Source organism: Triturus cristatus, chromosome 5_2, assembly GCF_964204655.1.
Source record: "Triturus cristatus chromosome 5_2, aTriCri1.1, whole genome shotgun sequence".
Classification (NCBI taxonomy): Eukaryota; Metazoa; Chordata; class Amphibia; order Caudata; family Salamandridae; genus Triturus; species Triturus cristatus.
Genome location: NC_140588.1, coordinates 409,547,019 through 409,563,760, shown reverse-complemented (window position 1 = coordinate 409,563,760; position 16,742 = coordinate 409,547,019). Strand labels below are relative to the sequence as shown.

General features: G+C 45.5%; 1 protein-coding gene across 3 annotated transcripts in view; it reads left to right on the top strand.

The window, feature by feature from the left end:
• COBL (cordon-bleu WH2 repeat protein) overlaps positions 1-16,742 on the top strand; it is a 961,684-nt gene that overhangs the window by 153,369 nt on the left and 791,573 nt on the right. Inside the window, exon 3 of one of the 3 annotated variants that reach the window (XM_085607310.1) lies at positions 4,028-4,076. The exons of the other annotated variants lie outside the window; for them this stretch is intronic. The gene's annotated coding sequence lies outside the window, so the exon portion shown is untranslated. The remainder of the gene's footprint in view (positions 1-4,027; positions 4,077-16,742) is intronic. 3 annotated transcript variants of the gene reach the window in all.

The following is a 16,742-nucleotide window of genomic DNA, read 5'->3' as shown; positions in this document are numbered from 1 at the left end:
TGCACTCACTCCTCAGTTGCTCCTATGCCCCTTCCCGGGGTGTTCTTTTAAAAAATATTTTCTTTCTTTTTTTCGGGAGGGCGCAGCAGCTGTAATTTGTTGCCGACCCACTCCTTACTTAATGCATACTTGCTGGATGGCTTTCTTGTGTACTCTGCTTTTTAATCTGTGTTCTCATTGGATGATGCTTGTGTCCTTCAACTGCTTGCATACACAGAATTTCATTTTTTAAATATTTTCCTGCTCCCTCCCTCAAATGCTGCTTTCCACTTCATATTCACTATCCATGTTGCTAGGCCTCTCCCCCACGTCTATTGCACTGCTCTCCCACCAACTTTTCAACCAATAAACATTGTTTGTATCTCTGCCATGTCCTTTAACTCTTCGCTGTATACTGTCGATAATAGCACTCTACTTTTGTCGACACAATTCTAAAAATCAGATGAATATTCCTTAAAATAATGCATTATCATCACCACCTTTTCTTGCATTCATTAATAACTCCTCCTTATAGATGGACTGCTTCCTGTCTTAACTCAAAACTTGCCATATTTCACCACCATAAGTAAGCCCAATGTTGATTTTGCTAATTCCAACAGCGCTTTCCCTATCATTGTGGCCCTATTGTATCTTTGCAAAATAATGAAAGCAAAAGGTGCCGCCCAACTCTATCCTCACCTGCTTCACTGAAATATTCGTAGACGTCATCAGCTAGAGTTTCACTCTTCTATTGCACTGCCACAACCATCCTACCTTCATGTGGTGGGTGTTGTCCTGACCTTCTTTAGTGCTTGGGATACCCTCCTCCTTGACGTAAGTCTGTTAATGGCCTATAAAGCGGTCAGTGCCATAGACCATAGGATCCCTTCTTCGATAGTGTTCGTGCCCATGGAGAAAGGGAAAAGAGTCTTTGATCCCAAAGGTCGAACTCTGTAGTCTATCATATTTTCCAGTCTTGATAATGTCTATGTGTAGCCGTTGAAAGATCTGAAGGTGAGGATATCCCCATACAACAGTATGCTGATGAAACCCAGTTGTGTCTGAGGGTGTCATTGATGTTTTTCGTTCAGTGCATAATGAATGGTGTCAATCCACCTAAAGCATAACTTGTCTATGTATTTGTTTATTATGTTTCTATAGTGCTGCTTTACTTATTTAGCAGTAGAGCTCTTTACGAAGAACATGTGAGTCCATTTAAACTAACCACCCCTTCGGTATTTCTGAGATGACATCTCGGCATGTTAACAGTAAGGTTATATTAGCTAGTTTTCAGAAAGAATATAAGCTAAGCTAGAAAAGAAGTATGAAATGCCATCCTGACAGGCTAAAAAGAGATGTTGTATATGTTCAATGAGAATCTGAGATTAAGGGGCCAATTACGATGTCGGTCGTAAAGAAAGGATAGTGGCTTTACGACGACATCGTCGGTTTCAATTCTGACCAGCTGATTATGATACAGCTGGTAGAAATTCAAACCGGCCGGCCATTCGGGCTGGCTTCTGACAGGCTCAGCGAGCCTGTCGGCCAGTCATATCCGGTCCTTAATCCCTAAGGACGGGGGTTTACGCCATCTGGATTACCATGCTGGGTTTCCAGCAGGTTTCCATGCTGGCCTTTCCGACATGGAAACCCTGTCAGAATGCGTGTTTGGGTGCCCCTTGCAGGACCCCCTTACCCTTGCGGCCTCTGGTTGGGGGCTGAGGGAGCCCTTGTTTATCTGTGCACCCTGTGGCAGGCCACAGGGTGCAGAGATTAATACAATCTCCCATTTCTCTATGTGACCTTGTGTTACAGGTGGTGGATGCCCATAACACAAGTTCCCATAGAGAAATGCAACCGCACCATGTGCGGTCGCATCATAATTAGGCGGTCAGGACTGCCGACCAGAGGTCGGTCGGTCCCATTTCTGCCACGGTGTTGGTCGGAGGAAACTCCTACCGACATCGTAATAGGCCCCCTGGTCTAGGAACGTTAACCATATGTTTGTAGCTGCTATCATTGAGCAGGTTAGGTGTTAGATCAGTGATGAAAATGGAGGACAGAGTGGGAGAGAAAGTTCTCTACAATAAGTTCTGGCTATTGTAAGTTTCGCATCCCCATTCTGTGCTTGTACTTGATCATGCCGACTCATCCCAAGTATACTTCAAGTGGGTGGTGTTCATACCACTTCAGGACATCATGATATTTTGAGATATTCATAGTTGTGTTGTGTAAGATCATTCCAGATGCTTGCAGAGGTATTTCAGAATGACTGCTTTCGTTCTTTAGTCATTCTGAATATTAGTATTTCCAGATGTGTTTTACTCCTCAATAATCTCAACCATTCTGAATTATTCAGTAATTCTGCAGGGTAGCTAGGTCTCCCTAGTGGATAGGTTTGAATATGATGCTCAGTGGCGGCTGGCACAGATCGGGGTTGGCAGGGCAGAGGGGGGAAGAGGAGGTAAAGAAAAAAAAAACATACCTCCTCACCGCATCTCTCCACCGTCGTCTAACTGTGTCTCTCCCAGCACAGGAACAGAGCACCCAGAAGGCATCCCTACTCCTTTAAGCCAAATACAATGGTGCAATGCAGTGGTGTGATTGGTCTAAGCGCCGTGGTTCGGTGCTCAGACGGAATGAGAGCCTGTGTATGTTCTCCACCCAGGCTGTAATGCAGCCTGGGTGGAGAACATGCAAAGTGTGCCCACCACTCCTACCTCTGCTCTGAGAGCTGAGCAGTCCCGCCCGCAAAGCTGCCACAGCAGTAAAAAATAAAATAATAACGAGTTATTATCATTTTTTCCCTTTTATTCACACTGCTGATGTTGCTGATTATGAAATGTATCCGGACTTTAAGCTAGAGCCCGTGTAACCCCTCAGAATCGGGGAGATGTGATCAAATTAATTTTTCTCTAAAATCATTTGGGCTGTCAATTGGTGAACCGTTATGTTTGGCATCAGTATTTTGGAGGACAAAACTTTCATCAGGGCATTGCCAAAATCCGTCATGGAGATCATTAGGGCATGTGTGACTGTATTTCTTTGTTCTTTCAAAACTAGGTACTTTAGTCTTTTTAGTTGATGATGGGATTTTACCAACTGAACCACTTAGTTGATGTGAGGGATCTTCAATAGCAAGGAGTTAATCAAGTACCCCAAAGATTTTACTGTCTTACATAAAGTTGTGTGTCATGTGCAAATTTGTGTAATTTGATGCATGTTTGCGTAATTCGATGCCAGAGTTTGTCAGTATTAGACTTCTCGGTTCTAAGTACAAATTGAAGAGGATGGGGACAAGGCAGAGCATTCAGGGACTTCTCCTGTCATTGGTTTTGCCTATGATCTGTTACTGCCTAGTTTTGCCAGTTGTGTGCGATCGTGCAGAAAAGATTTGAACCACTTGACTATTGTCTTCTTCAAACCCATTTGGTATTCTAAGACATATTGAACAATATAACACGGCTGACATTGTCAAATGTCGCTGGTAGATTCAACAGTACCTATAGGCAAGTCTTACCTTTGTTGATGATTAGGTGAATGTCACAGATATTTTTTGTGTCACTACTTCTGTGCTGTGACCATCTTGGAAACATGATTGAAATGATGCTATCACTGAGTTTTCGTTTACATAGGTGTTTTGCTGGGTAGGCATGTAGTACTATACTGTGTTCCCTAACCAAGAAAACGTATTTCCTGGTCTGTAGTAGTCCACAATTTCAGGGTTTGCATTAAGCGTTTTTGTAAAATTGAGGTTGTCTGACCTGTTTCCAATCAAGTGGATTCCTTGCTTCAAAGACGTATTGATTAACAAGAGCCATTAAGGCGATTGGTTATGGAATTCCTTTTTTAATATTCAGTGGTATGAAATTTTCAAAAGAGGCTATTGAGCACTTCGGTTTTATTACTTTGATGAGCTCTCCTCTCTGTAATACTTGAAATGACCTTTAGATTCTTGATTTTTCTGGGTGAGATCTGGTATTTTTCTGCTAGTTGGGTTGAAGTTCTAATTTGTCTTAAGACCAAGTTTATTTTCTTTACCTTATAGAAAAAGTCTACGATGATTCAGCCATGGCTGTCTAGTTTGGTCCTTAAACGTAAGTCTGCTTGCCTTCTGGACTTAGTTAGATCTCTTGCTTGATACCTAATTACACTGTCAGTTCTGTATCTGTTTCACTAACAATTTAGTCGCTTTATTAATCTCTTTATTAAACAATCTGAACTTTAGCATGTCTTTGCTAAGTCAAATAAAATGTTTGATTCCGCCATCACATTTCTGCACAGAGGTAAGATATTTTATACTCCTCAGCAGCGGCCCTCCAATAAGGCAGAGGAGTGCCGCCACCCCCGTCACCACGCTCAAATAAAACGATAATAAAACGGGTTTCAAATCCCCGGGGACTATGACAAGTCTTGGGGGCAAGCCCAGGGGTTCAGGATTGGTAGTGCACTCCCATCACTGAACTTGAGGGTTTGGCCGGCCGTCTCAGGCCGGCCAAACCCTCCGGTGCAGAGAAGCTCTCTCCAGACCAGCTTTGTTGCTGGGGCTGGAGAGAGCATGCACAGGCTCCCAGTCTGCTTGGGAGCGCAAGTTGCCAGCGCTCAGGCAAAGCTCGACGCTGCTTTTATGCAGCACCAGGATTGGCCGCAGTGCAGTCTGGAAGCCTGTGCCCAAAAGCAGGAAGAGCGTGATGCGGTGGGAGATGGCAGCTTTGGCGGCAGCAGCGACGTTCAGGTAAGTGTTTTTTAATTGTTATTTTTTTTTATCCCTGAACCCCCTCCCCAACTCCCTCCTCCTCTCGCCACCTCCCTCCCTCCTCCGGCCCACCCTGCCACTTTGGCAGGGGCGGGCCACTACTGATACTTCGTCATGGATGGAGTACATGTGATTCGATGGGGCTCTCTCAGATATCTCTGTGCCCTCTAAAGCAACCTTTCATTCCACTTCCTGGTTACTCACTGGCACTGGGAAGTTTGAGAATGTCACTCACCCTCAGGTACTCCAGTTTGTCTGCTCACTGCCTTCTTTGCATACGTGTAACTTATATTCTCAGAGTAGGTGGAGGACAACGTTTAGATGCTTTGCATTTCTTACGAAGGCAGCAAAGACTCACACCCTTGCATTCCTTTCCTCTGAAATAGGCTTCCAGTTAATATACATTAGGCTCTCTCTGTGTTTATTTACTGTATAGGTTTACAGACATCTTGGTTTTAGATTTTCTTTGGTGCTACTGCATTTTTGTAATTTTATAGTAGAAGGGTGCTATGGTTGTTGTGGTTTTCCTGCAAAATAAGGAGGTCTTTGTATTTTGAGAATTGTGGCATCGTTTTTTGTATATTGTTATTTAAAGTATTGTATTTGCTTTGGAGGCCACGGCGAAGCCTCATGTTTAATCTTATTGTCAAATGCTCCATAGCGGTGGCAAAGTCAAGCTATCAAAAGACATGGATTAAATTGAAAACAACCCTTGACGCGGCTCCAGAAAGGCTTGTACAAGAGCTCATTATAAAGTAAATGTCAGATGTTATTGGGTGAAAACATAAATCACCTACGTTGGTCAGCAATAATTGTTGTTCCATTTAGCCATCCATGTTGGGAGGTAAGCGCCCAGCAGAATTCATACACATATTATGCAGTGGGAACCTAGAGACGCACCAGAGATGTTTTGCTGAGTTCACCGAATGAAGCAATATGATGGAATCTCACCAACCTTACATTTTCTTTCTTTCCCCTGAAGAAATCCTCGTCCTCAGTGGAATTTAAATTTGGTTGGGTTGCCTTTGTTTCACCATAGACATGGCATCAGATGGGCTGAACCTAGTCACTAGTGAGACCAATTTCAATGCGACTATAACATCTTTGAAGAGGAATGGCAGACTTTATGCTCTTTCTGCTGCTAAGTTGTATATTTTCTCTGAGTCATAATGTGTCGCTCCTTACTCACTCTTTTATTCCTGGTGTTATTACCAGGTTCGCTCTATTCCCAGATCTCTGCCCGCCTATCTTTCTTCTCAGACTCCACTCATCTCTTGAAGAGGAGAACCTCCTGGAGTTTGACAAAGACTGACACTTATGTTCTACACTGACAAGGTACATAAAATAGGATGTCTTACTCTCTTCGTCGTGTGGGTGTGTAGCGGATGCTTCAAATGCATCTGTTCCTGGACAGTTTTAGCAAACTAAGAGGCTCCAATCCCATAGGGCACCCATGCACAGTCGAACAGACGCAGTGCAGCGCCTGTGGCTCTCATACGGCATACCCGGCCAGTGAAGCGCGTATGACTCCAGTGTGGTCAGCTGCCTGATTTCTGGAAGCATAATTCCTTGAACATGTTATCCAAAAGTGATGCACACATTTTTAAGAACCCCAGTGCAAGGTGTCTTCCTAAAACCAGGCGTGTGCCTCTGCTGTCTCCTTTCACTTGAGTCTCCTACTGTGTAATCATGGGCCGCTGGAAATGATAGACACGGACAGAAGTGTGAAATCAATACTTACATACTTAATATGTGAACTCCATGACTTCCAGGACAAAAAAAGTGTTTACCTAGTTGGGTACCAGGCAGGAGATATGGAAGATAATCAGATTTGTATTGCAATTGCAGAACAGACAGGGAGGGATGCAGGCAAACATTCAAAGGAAATGATTCCCTGCACAAAGTTTAAGAATATTTTTAAGGCTCTGCACTTGAAAGTCATAGTTTAAACCCACGACAATACATGGAGTTCTTTCATTTTGTGGCATATAGTCGGCTTTTTTAGGCGTTAAAATCAAACAAAAAAATGTAGACAAGAACTGACCAACAGGTTCCTCAATGGGGGATCCTGAATATTGTACGGCTACATTATATGACTGTGAGGTTGTTGGCACTAAACGTAAAGCATGCACACATGGAGGTCTAAGAATGACCTCTGAGACCCATTGGAGACCTTTCAGGCCCTGTTACTAAACTCCTAATTTCAGTACCACCCTCAGAGGACAGTGCGCAACCACTGACCGTCTGCAGACAGTTGGCACCAAATTTACTGTTAAGGCTCGAGTCAGCTGCTGGCGGGCAAAGCCTGGAGGTGTCCACAGTCGAGATCTGTGACTGGCCGTCTAGGGAGGACTGGCACGTTTCACAACACGCCAAGGGGCGTCAAGAAACCCAGTCATTGTTTGTAAGTCACGTTGTGTGTTTGTTTTAGAACGCAACCCACCCCGTGAGTTAAACACCCGGGTCGGACTGGCCTAGTCAGGCAGTGCCGAAGCTTTTGATTTCCCCTGATATTAAAACAAACATTGGCTGCAGCAAGATCAGATCCTTGCCGCCTTCCCTAGTTGGCAACATTCTTATACAGTATGTCGTTGCAATTTCAAAGCTGGCCCAGATTGCGAACATTGGCCACTTTTTTAGCTATCCGATTCAAGAATTTGGCCGCTTTTATGTTTGTGCTCGGGTCTATTTCTGCCTCAGATCCCCGGTGTCGTGGATTCCGGCTTGAAAGCTGAGCATACAAGTCGCCCCCTGCCCGCAGCAGACCCTGCCTTCGATGCAGTCGCCATGAATGCACGGGCGCGCGCCCACGGCCCACAAACCTCCGACCCTCCGGCCTTGAAATAGCACCAGCCCCGCAGTGAAAGCTGAGCAGGGGCTGGTGCCCTCTGACTTCATCGTGCAGGCCCGAGCGGGAGACAAGAGGCTTTCTTTAAGGATAGTTTCTCGGCTAAGTCACGGAACGATAGCGAGGAAGGTCGGGGCTCATTGGCTGGTCTCCAATAAGGGCATCTGCAGTGAGGCAGGGCCGGACTGCGATGCAAACCAGCCCTGGCAACAGGTCCGGTTCTCGAGGGTGGGCCGGGTGGGCCAGGCCCACCCAAACATGAGCCTGGCCCACCCAAACATGAGCCTTGGCCCTCGCAGTGAGGACATGACGGCCAATAGAAAGTGGGCACTTTAATTTAAAACGTTCTTCAGAACATTGTTTTTCTTCCTATTCTGAGAGTTGCGTGATTTAGCCTGGGCTCTTTCTCACAGCCATTCCCAATCACCCAACTCCTTTTAAAAAGGTGGGCTGTGTCGTGCAAGTACAATAGGGGCATGGCGAAGGGAACAAATCCTTTATTTGGCACTGAGTAACTTTTGCCCACCATCCTGTGCTGTGTATATATTTCCATTTCTGTTCAGCATTGGAGAAAAGAAGATTGTTTATTCTGATTCACCTTTCCTGACTCCTGCTGCTGCTTATCAGATCAGGCTTTGACACAAGGAGTAGGTAAGAGAATATATTACTATTTGTTTTATTTTTAAAATCCACACAGGCCCAGCAAGGCACATACTTTGTGTATGCTTCATTCAAATTGTTTTTATCATTATCATGGCCATGGATGCAAGACAACAATAAAAGATGTCCAGAGAACTGGTGATTAATGATCCTGCTGGAGAGAAGTCCTTTGCCTTTTGGTAGTTTTGAAATGCAGGTAAGCTGTATTTTATTTGAATAGCTCAGTGGGTTACTCCCTTTGTCACTGAGATTTTTGTGTTACTTGCAGTTCAGAAGTTACAATCCTAACATAGGACAGTGACCAATGAACTGTCATCAAAAAGCTGCATGCAAACATGAATGGTATAGTTAGAACTTTCTTGTGTTAATATATAGTCAGAAATTCCCCAGTCTTTCATTATTTTAATGTTGCTAAAAAGAGTTTGGGCTGATATACATTTTTATCAGTAAAGCCAACCCCCAACCACTGGGGTATGCTTTAAATCCTGAGTTTGTGCTTCCCCAGTCCAAACCCTCTTAAAATATACTGCTCACCAGTATGGATGACATGTAATTCCTACACCTTGTAATCCTCATTGGTTCATGTGACATTCCCTATAGACTGATTTACATACTTGTATGATTCATTGTCTCTGTATAATGTGTGTGTGATGTAAAGTACTGTGACACCCTACACTGATATGAGTTGCGCTATACAACAAATGAAATGCATATGAGAGGGGGCTACAGAGAGATGAAGGGCACTGGTGGAGGGTGGTAGTAATGGTGTCTGCGGAAAAAGAGGTCATTGGTGGGGCGCCAAAAAAGACTTTCGCACTAGCTAAAGCCGGCCCTGTCATGGCCTTTCTGTTTTTATTTAATTAGCAGTCAGGTCATTAGGGCAACTGTGGAACATATTTTAAAGTCTGTGCTAAATATATTTACCGCTATATTCAATGTTTTAAGTTTGAAGGTGATTTTACTAATGTTTTTTACAGGAATAATGAAAGTAGAGCTGGATGGTGGCTGATATGGGACTGGGGCCCAAGGTCAGCTGTGAGATAAGGTGCACAGGAGAGGGATGGTAGAAAAGTGGATAATCGGGCCTCGAATGACTTGTTTTGAAGCCTGGCCTGTTGGAATTTGAGGCTTTCCACTTAAGTCCAGACATTGCTCTTACTTTCAACTAACTCTCCACATGCTCTGTATACACACAGAATTGATCCATTGTATCATGGTGACTGTTTGCAAGTAAGTATAATGTAATCTAGGGCTTGTAGGCTACCACAAGAAGTTACAAATTGGGCCCACAGTGGCTCACCCAAATGCACCCTTGGCCCACCAACCAAAAAATTCCTGGAGCCGGGCCTGCCTGGCAATAACATCAAAGTCGCTGGGGGAAATGGGGGGCGGAGGATGGAGGGAGGTGAGGGAGGGGTGGTTTGGGGAGGCTGTCGGCAACCTTGCCCAATGCACTGTGATCACTGCTAGTAATTATGCATATGGTGGCCTCTAATGCAATCTTGTCTCATGCGCAGGGCTTTAAGTGCGATGAAAAAACTGGGGGGTTTCTCAAAAGGGCATGACCGCTGTGATTTATGGCGTGGCTTAAAAACACATAAGCTCAAAATCAGTGCTTAGCATAGTGTGCCGCCCGACTTGTATTTTGCTGTTTCTGTCATTGCATCCAGATATATGATACAACAAGTAACATCATACCTACAACAGGTCAGGGCTATTGGCTTTGTCAATGGTTGTTAGTTGGATAAGATAAAGAAGCAGCAACTATGGCTTGTATATAATATTGAAAAAGCTTCCACCTAAAGTCCTGGTCACACCACGACAATGTTGCTGCTCCTGATCTTCCAAAAGAAAAGGAAAATCCAGAGAGAAAATGACTCTCTTTAAAGGATTTCCCTTCCTCTACAACGCTCAGCTGTCATGACGTCATGCCGTAACCTCCACTAGTGAGAAGTGAGCAGTGTGTGCAGCGCACATTGATGTCAATGCTCACTGCAGTCCGGAAAAAAATGACAGCTTGTGCCAGGGCACAAAACAGAGCCTGATAGAGACCCGTTTCAAGGCCCCCTTTAAAAAACTGCCAGTGCTCAGACCCGGTGAGACCCGGCCCACTTAAAGCCCTGCTCATGCGGTTATTAATTATTACATCACTATTAATAATAGCAGCTCGGAATGATATTCATTGAACATAAGTTGCTGGTATTTCAGAAAAGGTTGGAGACCGCTGCACTATTTCCACCTATGGGCCTGTTATGTTTTTTACCCGGTGTGTTCCTGCCCCTGATAAAACTTGGAAATGGGGCTGGACGTGATCCCTACAGAGGATACTTCCATACCCAATTTTGAATAAGGATCGGAATGTTCACCAGTTACATGTTTTTCTTTTTAGCTTTAGCCTTTATATTCATCCTTATGTGTTTTGGCTTTATGCCTTTTATGAAGATCTCAGTGAAGTAATGCAATGCGATGCATCCCTGATGCAAACTAAAGGCGCCTGAGCTGCTGCCATATGTGAACAGCTCGACCATAAGCATGCCACTCCCAGAAAATTAATCAGTTTTAATGCGGCTTACAAGCAAGTGGCTGAGTAATGTGAAAACAAGCAGTTTATCAGCAAAGCAGCGAGGGCAGGTGGTAAGGGTAGATGCTTATTTGCCTGCCACTTGAGGAAAACTTGCCCTTTAATCCAGTCTGAGCCTGTGGCTTCTCTGACCTTTGTGACAACCCCGTAATCTAATTAAGACCCCGTAGGTCCATCTGTAAACAAAGTAAAAGTGGGCTTTCCTTAAAAAAACATACTGCAAACAGAAGTAGGCAGGATGCTGCAGAAATAAACTCCAATTTTATCACAGAGTTGTGGATGTAAAAAGATAAATGTGTTAACTTCCCTCAAACTAGAGACTCCTCTTGACTGCCAGACAATTAATTGGTCTAAGCCAAGGGTGTCCAACATTCATCCGGAAGGGCTGGATCTCTGCCTGGTGTTAGACCTAGCATTTCTTGGCGTGATTACCCCTGACTTTTTGCCTCTATCTCCTCTATTTTGGATGCTGTGATGGATTTCGTTTTGCCAACTTAGATGCTTTGGGCACTTTGCCACTGCTGATCAGTGTCAAAATGCAAGTGCTCCCTGTATAAAGTGCAATGGTAATTGGTTGTCCATGATTGGTATGTTTGCCTTACTAGTAAAGTCCCTAGTAAAGTGCACTAGGTGTGCCAGGGCTGGTAATGCAACTGCTACTAGTGGGCCAGCAGCACTGATTCTGCCACCCACACAAGTAGCCTTAAAGAGGGAACTCAGGCCTGCCATTGCAGTGCCTGTGCGCAGTTTGTGCCATGTTGTTCTGACAAGTGCACCCACTTGCCAGACCTTACCCTTCCCTCTCTATGCACATCAGACACCCCTAAGGTAGGTCCAAGGTACCCCCTAAGCAGGGTGCAGTGCGTGTGAAAGGTAGGACATGTACTAAGGTGTGTACCATGTCCTGACTGTGAAATAATCTCCATTTCGTTTTTTTACTGTGGAAAGACCATCTTGCCCATAGGATAGAATGGGGTGGATGTGTAATATGTTTTCCAGCCTATCTTCCCAAAGGTTTAAGATGGAGAGGTGAAGTTTAGTGTGCCTGAACCCACAATGTAATAACACATCTTTTTATGAAGGTGGTTTTTGCATTGTGTGTTTATAAGCCACTCTTTTAGAAGTAGCTGGGTTTTTGTGCACTAACATTTCTGTGTGTCTCTGCCTGGTTGTGGATTGACTGTCTGGATTTGAAAGTCATAGAATCTGGGGAATGTCTTGACCCAAGGGAGGAGGTGAGACAGCAACAGCCTGACCTGCATCTGGAGTGTAAGGGGAGGAGTAGCCCCTAGAGGTGAAGAGGCCTGGGTTGCTGCCATAAAACAATGATCCCATCTCCTGCTGAGTGACTGAGAATCCAGACCCAAACTAATCAAAGGAAGAAGGTGTCACTGGCAGGGAGGCACCCAGAACTGGTATGAACAGGGGTCAGTGCCCCCCTGAACACAAAGACTTCAAAGACATTTAGGGGTATAACTATGAGAGCTGAAGCCCCTGACCTTTGGAGAAATTGATTGATAAAGATTGAACAAGCCTGAAGGTACTTCATGGTCAAGAGGAACCTTTGCCAAGGAAGAAACAGCTGAAGAGACTGAAGGAAAGTGCTGACCCTTGCTGTGTGTTCTGGGGCTGGGCTGCAGTTTGCCGCTTTAACCAAGGAGAGGCTAAAGGGACTTTGCTGTGTGCTGCGTCCCCCTGCTTGAAAGGACTTTGCTGTGTGCTGTGTCTGGAAGTAACTTATCCCCAAGGGCCCGAGGTGAGCTTGCTCCCTGTTGCAGAATCTCAGGAACACAAAAGTTTCCAGGAGAGTCTCAGCGACGCTGTGTGCATGTGCTTTTTGCAGCCTGAGACCCTCATAAGGGTTGCCTGTGATCGTGTGCACCGGAGTCCAAGTGAGTCTCAGCGATGCTGTGTGCGTGTGCTTTGTGCAGCCTGAGACCTTCGTGAGGATTGCCTTGTTATTGTGCACACCCGGAGTCCAAGTGAGTCTCAGCGACGCTGTGTGCGTGTGCTTTGTGCAGCCTGAGACCTTCGTGAGGATTGCCTTGTTATCTTGCACACCTGGAGTCCAAGTGATGCTCAGCGACGCTGTGGGCGTGTGCTTTGTGCAGTCTGAGACCTTTGTGAGGATTGCCTTGTTATTGTGCACACCCGGAGTCCAAGTGAGTCTCAGCAACGCTGTGTGCGTGTGCTTTGTGCAGCTTTAGACCTTTGTGAGGATTGCCTTATTATCGTGCACACCCGGAGTCCAAGTGAGTCTCAGCGACGCTGTGTGTATGTGCTTTGTGCAGCCTGAGACCTTCGTGAGGATTGCCTTGTTATCGTGCACCCGGAGTTCAAGTGAGTCTCAGTAACGCTGTGTGCGTGTACTTTGTGCAGCCTAGGACCTTCGTGAGGAGTGCCCTGTGATCGTGCACCCGAAGCTCAAGTGAGTCTCAGCGACGCTGTGTGCGTGTGCCCTGTTGCAGCCTGAGATCCTCGTAGCATCAACGGCCTGGACCGGCAGCCCCAGAGGAGCCGAGCCTCCAGCCCGAGCCCGCCGTTGCCAGAGCGGGACCTCGAACCAACTTCAAGAGAGGGCCCGAGTCCTATTGCACGGAATTCACAAAGATTGCATCGAAGGCCCAAGTCGCTGGAAGGGGAGAGGAGTGGGAGGTCGCACCCCCAGAACGTGTGTCGACGTTGTGGGGGTGCGACGTGTGCCGCCTGGGGCGGGGTGCGGGCTCGGAGGGAGATGCTTTCGGCCTCTCCCATTCCTGCAGCGCTAGCCTCTGCTTCGGCTCATATCGCGGTCTGTACTTGCCAAAGGAGTGGCAGTACCGGGGCCGGAGTGTGGAGCTGCACTTTTTGTTTACACCATACCTGTGTGGGGGCACCTGTTGACAGAGGCTGACTGCGAGTCAGCACGAGTGGCCGAGAGACCGCTTAAGGCAACGTTATCGGTGCTGGAGTGTACTATGCATTGCATTATTTCTGCATAACGAACTACCTGATTGTCGTATTACAAATTGCATTATTTCTGCATAACAAACTACCTGATTAGTGTATTACGCATTGCATTATTCCTGCATAACGAACTACCTGATTAGTGTCTTACGAATTGCATTATTTCTGCATAACTAACTACCTGGCTAGTGTATTACGCATTGCATTATTTCTGCACAACGAAGTACCTGATTGTTGCGTTACACATTCCATTATTTTTACATTGCAAAGTGCCTGAGTCTAGCATTACGAACTGCATTATTTTTACATTGCAAAGTGACTAATTCTAGCATTACGAACTGCATAGCATTGCATTAGGACTGCAGTGGAATGTTTAGAAGTGCTCATTAATATCGCCAGAACTTATAAGGTCTGGCTGGCCTAACAACCGGCCAGGAGGAATATTACAAATACGCATATGGTGGATTTATAGCGTGTGGTCTTATTGTATATCTTTTTATATAAATGTATACTTGTTTTTATGAAACTCATGTGGAGTCCATTTGTGGTATCATCATTGGGTTGCTGTGAGCGTGGTTGCAAATACTTTACACATTTGCCTTGAAGATAAGCCTGTCTGCTCGTGCCAAGCTACCGAGGGGGTGAGCAGGGGCTATCTGAGAAGGTGTCCTTCCTTTCCCTTACCTGGAAGCGAGGGTCCCTATTTGGCCTAAGGTACCTACCTCAGCCAACCAGGGATCTCGGATCTAACACCTGGTTTTCATGATGTATACATTTTATACAGTATAAATGAATGGGAATATTTTACATTGTACATTACTAGGTACTGGACTCAGTTTATAGTAGAGGCGGGCGAGCCACTGAAAGCTTGCCCCAGTGTGCGACTCTGGGTCCACTCGATGTCCCCTGGGACCTTTAAACCCAAAACGAGCAGAGCTTTTATGTGGCTTCTGCCTGCCACCCACACTCTAACCTCAAGTGCCTAATTACAGTCAACGCACTAACCTTTGTTGTAAAACATGAGAGAGAAAGAGATAACCATTGTAAGAAACTGGGTTACTGGTTGACTGGGGTGTGAGTGCAGGTCGAGCAGCAATGTATCTTGTTCAGTTCGAACATCTTCAGATGACATTAGTATATTTGGTTCTGAATAATTTTTCATGTAGTGGGTTAGTGCTCAGGTGTAATGTGACGGTTATTTTTTTAAAGTACTATGATTTGCTGAAGTAATGATACATTTGCTCACATCATGGGGAAACTCCAAAACTTTTCATTTTCTATGCAAGAATTGTGTATAAAACCCTCAACTCTGGGGGTGAGCCACAAGACTTTCATATTCAATGCTGCCCGATACTTTCCCTATTTTGCTGCACATTGAGACTTAGAATATTTTCTGATTTGTACATGCTCTATATAACTGCATAACTCTGCATTCGAGAGCCTTCATGGAATTAACTATGTACCACTTATTTTTGAATTTGGTAAGAAAACCCTTTCACTTTGATCAAGAACTCAGATATTGATTGGTCTCATTCAATCCTAAATTATTAATTAACTTTATTTGTTTGATTTTGGCGTTTTGGGAGGTGTTTTAATGTGAGAACACATTGCCTCATAAAAGTGAGATTAACACATTCCTCGATCCAGTAAATTGTGGGAAATCTGATTGATGTGGCTTTTTGGGGTTTCTCAATGTTTGGGATACCCTTTTGCTCCCACAGTGTTACCCTGGTTTCAAGTAGCGGCCAGATTCAGTGTACCACTCATTGAGACAGCACATGTTTGTTGTGATAACTGTGTCATCAGTGACACTGATTGTACCACTTGCAGTATCTGTTGCCATAGTGCAGTTTATGTTTCAGGAGTAATTGATATGGGCAGTGCACAGAAAATAGTAACGTAACGTGAGCCGGGAGTCAGGTAGTGTGTCTGCCTGAAACGTGCAATTATTGTCATACTTGTGTACTCAAGCTGTATTTTTAAATTGCGCCGTAGTTCAAAAAGTTTTATTAATCTGCACTGTATTTTGGGTAAATACTAAAAGCATTTTTATAAAGAAACTGTAATTTACCGGTAATCTTCCCGTGTTCTGTCCGGAGGTGCCGAGGGGCTGCTTCCGCTTGCGCAGGGGTGCTGGCAGGAAAGAAGCTGCTCTGAGCTGGGTTTGTGGAATAGCGTCCGCTATCTTGGGGGTAACAGCAGGCTACGCTCTAGTGGCTCGGGAGGGAATGATATTTCAGGGGGCACGAACGCGACCGCGCATTTAGAGACTCCTGAGGTGTGAGCCGGGAGTCAGGTAGTGTGTCTGCCTGAAACGTGCAATTATTGTCATACTTGTGTACTCAAGCTGTATTTTTAAATTGCGCCGTAGTTCAAAAAGTTTTATTAATCTGCACTGTATTTTGGGTAAATACTAAAAGCATTTTTATAAAGAAACTGTAATTTACCGGTAATATTCCCGTGTTCTGTCCGGAGGTGCCGAGGGGCTGCTTCCGCTTGCGCAGGGGTGCTGGCAGGAAAGAAGCTGCTCTGAGCTGGGTTTGTGGAATAGCGTCCGCCATCTTGGGGGTAACAGCAGGCTACGCTCTAGTGGCTCGGGAGGGAATGATATTTCAGGGGGCACGAACGCGACCGCGCAGCGGACGCGCGCAGCGGGCGCGCCAAAGGCGCGCCAAAGGCGCGCCAAAGGCGCGCCAAAGGCAAGCCCGTCTGCGCCCGTCTGCGCCCGTCCGCGCCAGACCGTCGCCAGATGTCAGCCCCCCTGTCCTGTCCCCTGTTACACTCCGTAGCTACTCACGCGATGAGCTGTTGAGACTACAGCCTAATTGCTCCTCTTTCACATATAATCCCCTTGCTGGCCCTTTCAAGTGTATCGGATGTGCCTTTCAACTGCCTCGAGACCCTGGCCCCCCTGGTTACACGGATTTTAAGTTTATGAGCATAAACTGTAGGTCATTATCAAAACATCATGC